The sequence below is a fragment of the Megalobrama amblycephala genome, linkage group LG12, assembly GCF_018812025.1.
Source record: "Megalobrama amblycephala isolate DHTTF-2021 linkage group LG12, ASM1881202v1, whole genome shotgun sequence".
In the NCBI taxonomy this organism is placed as follows: Eukaryota; Metazoa; Chordata; class Actinopteri; order Cypriniformes; family Xenocyprididae; genus Megalobrama; species Megalobrama amblycephala.
Window position 1 is genome coordinate 40,292,694 of NC_063055.1, and position 10,282 is coordinate 40,302,975.

Below are 10,282 nucleotides of genomic sequence, written 5' to 3' on the forward strand. Positions count from 1 at the left end.
TACTTACGCTGTGAGGAGGAATAATGAGGGAGGGGATCGGCATGACTCACAGATCAAATCCAGCCGTCCAGCAGCCAGTTCTGCAGCTTTAACCATTACAGTATTGATCTCATATAGCTCTTACCCACTGATTCATGCGTCTGCTCTCCAGAGAATACACTCTGTGATTCAGACTGACTTTAATATCCCTCAGGGTGAGTGAAACACAAGGCAATTTTATGAACCAGTTTGAACTGAAGAGATCCTGGTGTATACAGTACCATCTGTGTTGTTTCTCCCAATATTGGCTAATCAGTTCCAAAGGCAAGGGTCAATACTATACAAATGTGAAACCAAATTTAGGGTCCTTGTGGACATTTTCAGTGGTATTCATGACAATACTGCATTAAACATAAAAAAGCCATACACTGACTGGTGAAAAATAAATGTACCAAATGAAATTTACGTCAAGTATACTACAAATACAATTACATATTTATGTACTTAATATAAATACCCTGCAAGTACTTTTGGTATACTAAACTGATAACTCTGCTAAATTGGAACAATTAATTTTGTACTTAATGCACTTTAGTTATCTGGAAGTAGTGCTGAGGCCCAACTATATTTGTGCTAAAGTGGAACTATTTCAAGTATACTTTAGGTACACTTTAAATATCTTGCATAATATCTAGTGGTATTAAAACATATTTTAGGCTTAATATTAAGAAATGTTCAATGTGCAATGAAGAAGTACTACAAAAAAACGTAATTATAATATTTATATCACTAAGTCTCAAGCAATATGTCAGTAAATATGTTAATGGATTTGTAGTATACTTAATAATATACTTAGCAAATGTATTTTAAATATATTTTGGTATAGTTTTTTCCCACTAGGGCTGGCATCAGCGTTACACTTTCATTTCACACTTTATTGACTTTGAGCATTGCTCAGTGCCAAACATTAATAACCGTGGAAGCCAAGAGGAGTAGATGGGCAGTGATTTGTCCACCACTGCTGACCCACCATCAGGGCTGAAATACCCAGAAACACTAAATAAATCACATGTAAAACTTCTCCTGCTATGTAGCAAGGAGTAGGAATGGGCGATATGACCACATCTTATTTCACGATACAAGTTATTTTCTCAGTATAACAGTATTATATATCATGATATAGTCTTTTTTTCTGTAAATAAGGTTGTTCTGATACCAAAATTTTGGATACCAGTGAAATTTCACTTTTCTCAATACCAGTTGTGATACCACAGCAAAAACTAATACTACTTCAACTTCAACTTCAACTTTATTCATTTATATAGCACATTTTACTGCAATTTAAATTGCCCAAAGTGCTTCACAATATCACAAAGACATAAGCAATACATACTAGGCTAACTAATGTAAGCCATTATTAAAGACAAGTAAACAGTCAGTAATAAAACAAATTAAATAAAGAGAACTAAGTTTTTCAGGTAGTCTACCTAACAAAAGTAAGAAATTTAATAAAGAAATCAAATGTAAAATGAAACACTGCATAGTCTTCACTGTATGAATTAAAAATAAATTCATTCTGAAGTTACAAAAGTTATTCAGTCAAGAGCAGTGATTTTGACATTTTTGTGTGTATGATTGTTCAGCGGTGCTCAGAGATACTGAATACTGAATATGAACACTCTTTTGTGGCATACTGCACTTTTAATAACTCAATAACTCACTTTTAAAAGCATCAAGCACATCCTGCTCTTTATTACTCATTCATATGTGTTTCTTTATCACACTAACATGTCAATAACTCCAGCCCACTAAAAGCTGCACGGATATATTTGCTTACTGTGATATATAAATGATATAGAAAAAATTACATTACTATTTTCCCCTTCCCATTATTAATGAAGATAATTCACTCACCCAGTGCTAGATAGAGTCGCACACAGTTGGGGTTGGTGAGCCTGAATGAGTTGATGCAGGAAATCAGCAGCCTAATAAAGAGCTTGACCGGCAAAAAGTATTTTATGTATTTTGAAAGTACTTTAATGTATTTAAATACAAATACAGTGCAGAGGTGGAAATCAGTTCTGGTGGAGATGATTATTTTGGATGTTGGGAAAGTCTGTGTTGCTTTAACTGCCACTTGTTCCTGTTATGTCATTTGTCCCCGCATGTGTGATGTGACTGGGATCACCAGGTTTATCTCTGCCAGGTTGTTATCTCTGTCCATGTGTTTGGGCACCAAAATTGTAATGTTTTGTGGTTGGGAAAGAGCTGATGATGTTCTATACGCTCGCTGTATGTTGTCTGTGAGAGCACCAGTTCAGCCTCCTGTAGGGACAGACTGCTCCAGCTGTGTGCCACAGTCCAGGATAGGCTCCTCCTCCTCCTCTTCTAGCTCCGCCCCTGAACTCCTGAGCTCAACATGGCTGTCTGCTCTCTCTGTTCGAGGAAGGGGCACTGCCACTGACGTCACTCACTCACAGTCAACAAGTTACTTGTGTCTCTCCTATCTTAATTATTATATTCTATATTATATCCCTTGCCATGGTGTTTCTCATGGTCATTTCTGATTTAGATCTGAGTCTTTAAGCTGATGCGCCACACCGTATAAAGGTGAAGTATGAAATTTCTGTGACACGGATATAAAAAAACAACATATTTGGCAAACGTTCCTTTCGTGCATTGCGACTCCCTCAACTCAAACATCACAAACACAGCTCTTACAGTGCTTGTCTCAACAGGTTAATATAGGCTATTTTCAATAAAAGCTTCAACATGTTAGGAATGCTTTTAGTTGTGTTTTTATGTGTCATGAGAGTAAGAGAGTAGCTAACACTCTGTGTAGAGCAAACACAAGCGTCTCTCTTATTAAACCCATCCAATGTATCTGCACCGGATGCATTTTTTGACATGACGCGCCACCCAGCATACCCAGTCTCCGCTCGCCACTGACTTACATATATAGAAATAAAACACTCCCAGGTTCATCAGAATGAGAAGTGTAGGATAGGCTTCCAGCCACTGTGAGTGATGCGGACAGCACAGAGGTGTCCACCATGGGACATTGATTGAAGCTGTTGAGTTGACCCCTATACTGACCTCTGTCACAGTACAAGGGGACCAGAGAGAGAGAGAGAGATCTACAGGTTAGCCTGGAGGAAGAGACAAAGAAAATCTCCTCAGCAGTGAAGGCGTAGACATCTTCGGCTGCAGTAGTAAAGGATGACTCAAAGAATAGGTGCAGTGATGGAAGATCTGCTTCCTCTAAAAAGCATCAAGTGCATAGGTGTGCACACTCTTTTATAATTGGGTATCTGGCTGGGTTCAGATTGAAGTGATGGGTGCTTTCAAAACACTGAAGCTTTGAAACCTTTACAAAACTTTTGTTTTGAATCTGTGGTTCGGAGCGTGTATCAAACTGCAAAAGTCACGTAAACAAGGCTTTGTTAAATCATAGGTGTTTTGAAATGTTTAGAAATTTCAGTGGTTCACCACTGGGGGGCAATGATCTCTGTGAACCCACGAATCATGCGTCTATGGTTTTTACTTGGTCTCTGATCAGTTTTATACATTTGTAGATATCTTAATGAGACATTAGTGTAATTAAAGGAATAATAGTAGTTAGTAGTCTCTTATTGGCCTGTTTAGCTGAGCCATCCATGAAACAAACAAAACAAGCCCTGAAAATTGATACAGACACTTGGGGCCAGATTTACTAACAACTTGCACCAGCGCAAACTCTCTTTTGGCATTAAAAAACTACTATCAGGATTTACTAAAGACACAGTGCAAAATTAGCACTGAAAAAGGCATGGACTGAATTGTTTTTGCGGCTAACCTTATTGCATATGCATTTGTTGAAGTTTCCCTATCAGACGCAAAATTTATGGGAGGAGAGTATTTAAATGAATCACGCAAGGCGATTTACTAATGTTTGCGCTAGTCAATTTACTGGTATTTGCGGCATTATTTAACACCCAAAAAAGCATGTCTTAACCCATTTTGCAACATGGCTGCAGTTGTTGCTGCTAGGAGGAGACACAGAGAGCATGAGGTAGAAGGGAGAAACTCGTATTAATTTCTTTGGAATAACAGAGGAAGACGTTATCTGAACATCCGTTTGCAAAGCCATGTTGGCCTAGAGTATGTATATATATGTGTGTGTGTGTGTGTAGGCCAGAATGGCTTGGCAAATTATATTATATATGTTTACGTGTTTGTCAGATTACATGTAACAAGTTGCGCCTGTTATGGTTATGTTTATTTATTTATATAGCACAATTTAATACAACGTTGGTTGTTCAAAGTGCTTCACAGTCCCCCCCAAAAAAAAACAAAAGAAAAAAAAACAGATAAAACAATATAAACAAACATATAACCTTAGAGAAAACATACACACAATAAAAATCAATCTCCATCATTAAGATGGCTGTGTCGACCCGCACTTGATGAGCATCAGCTCTGCTTATTTGCGACCCAACACTAATTTGCACTGCTCTTGTTAGATTGCATTGGTCATTATGTAAATAATTTGACTGCGTCTGTGTTCTTTCATTTGCGTGTCAGAAGTAGATCACACGCAAAACTTGCCACTCCCATTGGCGCATTTGTGGAATTGCGCTCTCACGCTAATTTCCCCCGTTTAGTAAATCTGGCCCTTGATATTTAATCGTATTAGATGATTAGTTAATTGCATTTGATCGATTTTACTTTCAATGTGTTTGCAAAAGGTGTTTTTATGCATGTTTGGCCTGAGTTTTTGGTGTATTTTCACTGTTCTGACCAGCAGGGGTCATCAGCGAGTGACGCTTTGAACGCTTCCAAATAGTGAATCATTTTGCACAGCAATTGGTTCATTTGATTCGAACCTTTTGAAAAGCTTTGTTTCTCCCATCACTACCACAGCCAGAGAACTCCTGATGCTCATGTTAATCTGGGCACTATATAGTCCTCACACAGATCAACAAACCACAAATAAAGTGAATGTCTTCAGTCACCACCAGTTATCTTTAGAATAATTTGAAACACAGTCTGTATTAGCTATCTGTTCCGCTAAAGAACGAAGGCCGCGATGTCGAGCGCACATACACAGAAACCCAAGTTAAAAAACAAAATAATAGTACCAATTCAAAACTTGTGTGTCTTACACACATAACTATGCACAATTCAATGTTTTAATACAATGAATTATTGATTTCTTTACCGCAATCTGCTTCTCTTTCCCATCACTGCACTTGTCATTCACTTTTATCTTCTCTCCCGAACAACACTCACATTACACAAAACACACTTAACACTCATAAACCAATACAGTAAAGAAAGACCTAACTTGTAGACTAATACCACATTTTTCACATGTGCTTGTCAATCAAACTTTACGTATTATAGTGTTCTTAAAGGCACACATACACATATTTTATACATCACTATATAGCTGTATACTCCATTCACATTTAGTTCTGGACTAGAACCAAACAAAAACAAATTGTCACGGATGCACAAAGACAAGAAGGTAAGATCCATGTGCAGCATTTTAATGGAGTAATCCAAAGCGTAAATCCAGAAACAGGCAAGGGTCAAAATCCACAGAAACAATCCGTACAAAAAACAAGGAAAACACAAAGGAAACCAGGAACATCCATGAAAACATCATAACAAAAGTAGAAACAAACCGGGTACACTCAAAAAAATGATTCTAGCTGCTTGTTCAGTTTATTTAAATAAAATAAGCTGAACCAACACAAATCTTTAGTTTTTTACTTAATTGGCATTTGCACTCAATTGTATTATGTTAAATGAAATTAAATTTGCAAAATGTTAGGTTAACCTAAACCATTTGTGTTGGGATGACATGAATCATTTATGTTGCATTGATTGAAACTGGGCAGTGGATTTCTAGTTCCCAGCATGCTTTGCGTAGGGAAAGATCAGGACAGTAAATGTTGAACTTAAGTGCTGTTTAATGTGTTTTTAGTAAAGGGAAATACCTTTTAAAGTTTGATGTTCAGTTATATTTGACATTTAAAAGAGTTTGTTATGTCGATTTTTTTGAGGTTACCATTATGCTGAAGTGTAGACCTTGTGGTTAGGCTATGGGTGGCTACATGAAATAAATCTATGTTGTTCTCAACAAGCTTTAACTGTGCTAAAGCCAGTGATGAGAAGTTCTTTATCTGATCATTACATGCATGCTATAAATGTTACTTAGCATATGAAAAAGTGATATTTTAGTTTAGTTTTTATAGAAATATAAATAAATTAGTTTGAGGGCCAGCACATAATTTACACAGTCTACATATGGTCATCAGCTTTATCCCTCTCAATTGTCATGAAACATGTATGTCTGTGTACAACAGCTATTCACAACCTAAGCACAAGCGCACATCTTCTGTCACGGTTCGCAGATGCATTGTTTCCTTCTTGTCGCGTGCTCTGTGTTATGACAGCAGTGGGTGTGTTTGTGTTTGTGTGCGAGTGTGTTTGTGGGTGTGCCCAGGCCACGTGGGTGATTATTGGACCCAGCTGCCACCCATCACTCTCCCCACCTGCTGCTCATTCCCTCAGTCCTTAAATACTCACCTCATTCCTGTCTCCATTGTCAGATCGTTGTTTGGTGTCCTGTTCGTGGTTGTCTCGTCTGTTCCTGACCGGAGTCCCAGTTGTTCGTCGTCTTCTGTGGATTACTGTCTTCGTGCCTTGTCTTTTGTCTGGATCCTGGATTTATCTCACCGCCACTCTTCAGTCACCACGCCACGTCACCAGCCGACCATCTCAGTCCCTGCGCCTACCTGTAGCCTGCACGTTCTCATTGACTGTGTTTCTGTTACTGCTTGTTGTTCAATAAACGGCGTTACTTGCATTTGCTTCCTGTAATCAATCATGACAGAACGATCTGACCTCGCTACGGAAGCAGCAAGCACTCAGCAGTCTTCGCTGGAGGATTTCGTCAACAGCAGCATTCGTCGAATGGAGTCGCAGGAGAGAAACCTCAACGAGACGGGAAGAGCCGTGCAGGCTCTCGTGGCGCAGGTGTCCGAGCTCACCCAGCAAGTCCAGCTGCTTCGTGTCCCCGCTGCGCCGCCCACACCGGCCGTTTCCCCACCCACACCAGCGAGCGTCGCCGCTTCGGAGCCTCGTCTCCCTGTACCCGAAGCTTATTCAGGTGAACCAGGATTTTGCAGAGCTTTTCTGACTCATTGTACCATGCACTTTGCTCTGCAGCCCCGCACCTACAGCACCGAACAAAGCAGAGTGGCTTTCGTACTGACGCTTTTGACGGGGAAGGCGTCGCTCTGGGGAACGGCGGTGTGGGAGAACCAAGACCCCTGCTGTACCTCGTTCCAGTCACTCTCCGCAGAGATGAAGAGAGTGTTCGACCGCTCAGTCGCGGGGAGAGAAGCCGCCAGACAGTTGGCGGAACTACGCCAAGGAGAGAAGTCGGTGTCTGACTATTCCATCGAATTTCGTACATTGGCGCAGAGTGTCACTGGAACGAGGAGGCGCAGTGGGACATGTTCCTGCATGGGTTGGCTGACCGTGTCCAAAGGGAGATCTACACGCTGGACCTCCCCACCACGTTTAATGGTCTTGTCGACCTGGCGCTCAGGGTGGATGCTCGGCTGACCAGGGCCGAGCGGAGAAGTCCAGCCCACAGGAGTGAGGAAGTCCTGAGGTCCAGCGGCGGGGACACGGTCAGTCCCCTTCAAGATCATGAGCCCATGCAGGTGGGTCGAGCCCGGCTTTCCCGGGAGGAGCGGGAGAGGCGGAGGTCCCAAGGACTTTGTTTATATTGTGGCAAGGCGGGCCATTTCGCTTACAACTGCCCGTTAAAAGGGCAAGCCCGGCAGTAAGTTTGAGGCTACTGTCGGGTGGGATCTCCGCTGGAAAGTCCTCAACCACATCCACCCTCCTCCCGGTGAGATTGGGATGGTCGCATCACTTTCACAACTGCAACGCACTTCTGGATTCTGGGGCAGAAGGTAACTTCATGGACCAATCTTTCGCCACCAAGTTCCACATTCCTTTCAAACCACTCACCGACAGAATCGCTGTTCACGCACTCAACGGACAGAGCCTTCCCACCATTTCTCACGAAACTGAAGATCTCACCCTCATCACCGCTGGCAACCATTCGGAACGGATTAAGTTTTTTATTTTTGATTCCCCTCACACCCCGTCGTCCTTGGTCATCCTTGGTTCACCAAACACAACCCCCGGGTAGACTGGGTCCAGAATTCCATTGTGGCCTGGAGTGAGGAGTGTCATAAGTCTTGTCTTGTCTCTGCTTGTTCGTCTGTTTCTGGTTCTGTTTTACAGGAGGAAGCAGTGGATCTGTCTACCGTGCCCATTGAGTACCAGGACCTGAAGGAGGTGTTCAGTAAGTCCAGGGCTGCTTCTCTTCCTCCGCATCGTCCCTACGACTGTGCCATAGATCTAGTATCAGGGAAGTCTCCGCCTAAAGGCAAGTTATATTCACTTTCGGTCCCCGAAAGAGAGGCTATGGAGAAATATATTTCTGATTCACTAGCAGCCGGGTTCATTCGCCATTCCTCTTCTCCAGCGGGGGCGGGGTTCTTTTTTGTGGGGAAGAAGGATGGTTCCCTGCGACCTTGTATTGATTACCGGGGGTTGAACAACATTACGGTAAAGAATACCTATCCTTTGCCGTTAATGTCTTCAGCCTTTGAGAGGTTGCAGGGAGCATCCGTCTTCACAAAATTGGATTTAAGGAATGCTTATCATTTGGTCCGCATCAGGGAGGGTGATGAATGGAAGACCGCCTTTAACACCCCTAGGGGGCACTTTGAATACTTGGTCATGCCGTTCGGGCTTTCCAACTCCCCAGCGGTCTTCCAGGCACTCGTTAATGACGTGCTGAGAGATATGGTCGATCAGTTCTTATATGTCTACCTGGACGACATATTGATTTTTTCCTCATCTCTCCAGGAACACGTACAGCACGTTCGACGAGTGCTTCAGAGGTTGTTAGTGAATGGGCTTTTTGTCAAGGCGGAGAAATGCGTTTTTCATGCACAGTCTGTTCCTTTCCTAGGGTACATCGTGTCGACTGAGGGAGTACGCATGGACCCTGAGAAGGTTAAGGCTGTGGTGGATTGGCCAAATCCAGATTCCCGTAAGGCCCTACAGAGGTTTCTGGGGTTCGCCAATTTTTACCGGCGTTTCATTCGCAACTTCAGCCAACTAGCCTCACCTCTGATCGCCTTGACCTCCCCCAGAACTACGTTCAGGTGGTCAGACGCAGCTGAGGCTGCGTTTGCCAAACTGAAGGCTCGCTTTGTTTCGGCCCCATTCTCGTTGCCCCTGATCCATCACGGCAGTTTGTGGTGGAGGTTGACGCATCAGAGGTGGGGGTAGGTGCAGTGTTGTCCCAGCGTGCTTCCGCGGACGATAAGATGCATCCGTGCGCGTTTTTTTCTCATCGTTTATCTCCCGCCGAAAGTAACTACGACATTGGTAATCGAGAGTTGCTGGCAGTCAAGTTAGCGTTGGAGGAATGGCGCCACTGGTTAGAGGGCTCTGGGGTACCCTTTATCGTCTGGACCGATCATAAGAACCTAGAATACATCAGAACTGCCAAGAGATTGAACTCCAGGCAGGCTCGGTGGGCACTTTTTTTCGGACGTTTTGATTTTACTCTCTCGTACCGCCCGGGTTCCAAAAACATCAAACCCGACTCTTTGTCTCGTATTTTTAACCGTAGTGGACCGGTTCTCGAAGGCGGCTCATTTTATTCCCTTGCCCAAATTACCCTCAGCCAAGGAGACAGCGGTTACGATCATTGACCACGTCTTTCGGATTCATGGCCTCCCGGTAGACGTGGTCTCTGACAGGGGTCCCCAATTCGTTTCCAAATTTTGGCAGGAATTCTGTAGATTGCTGGGGGCGACTGTTAGTCTGTCGTCGGGGTTTCACCCCCAGAGCAATGGTCAGACTGAGAGAGCCAATCAGGATTTGGAGCGAGCGTTGCGATGTATGGTCTCCAAGAATCCTTCCTCCTGGAGTCAACAACTCTCAATGGTGGAGTACGCACACAATACTTTACCAGTGTCGTCCACGGGCCTATCTCCGTTTGAATGCAGTGTAGGTTACCAGCCACCTATTTTTCCCAGTCTGGAATCCGAGGTCGCGGTCCCCTCTGCCCACGCCTTTGTCCAGAGGTGCCACCGAACTTGGACGAGAGCCCGAGAGACTCTCCTCCAAGTGAGGGAACGCACCAAGGCCAAGGCCGATCGCCACCGGTCAAGGCCTCCGGTTTACGTCGTCGGTCAAAAAGTGTGGCTTTCTA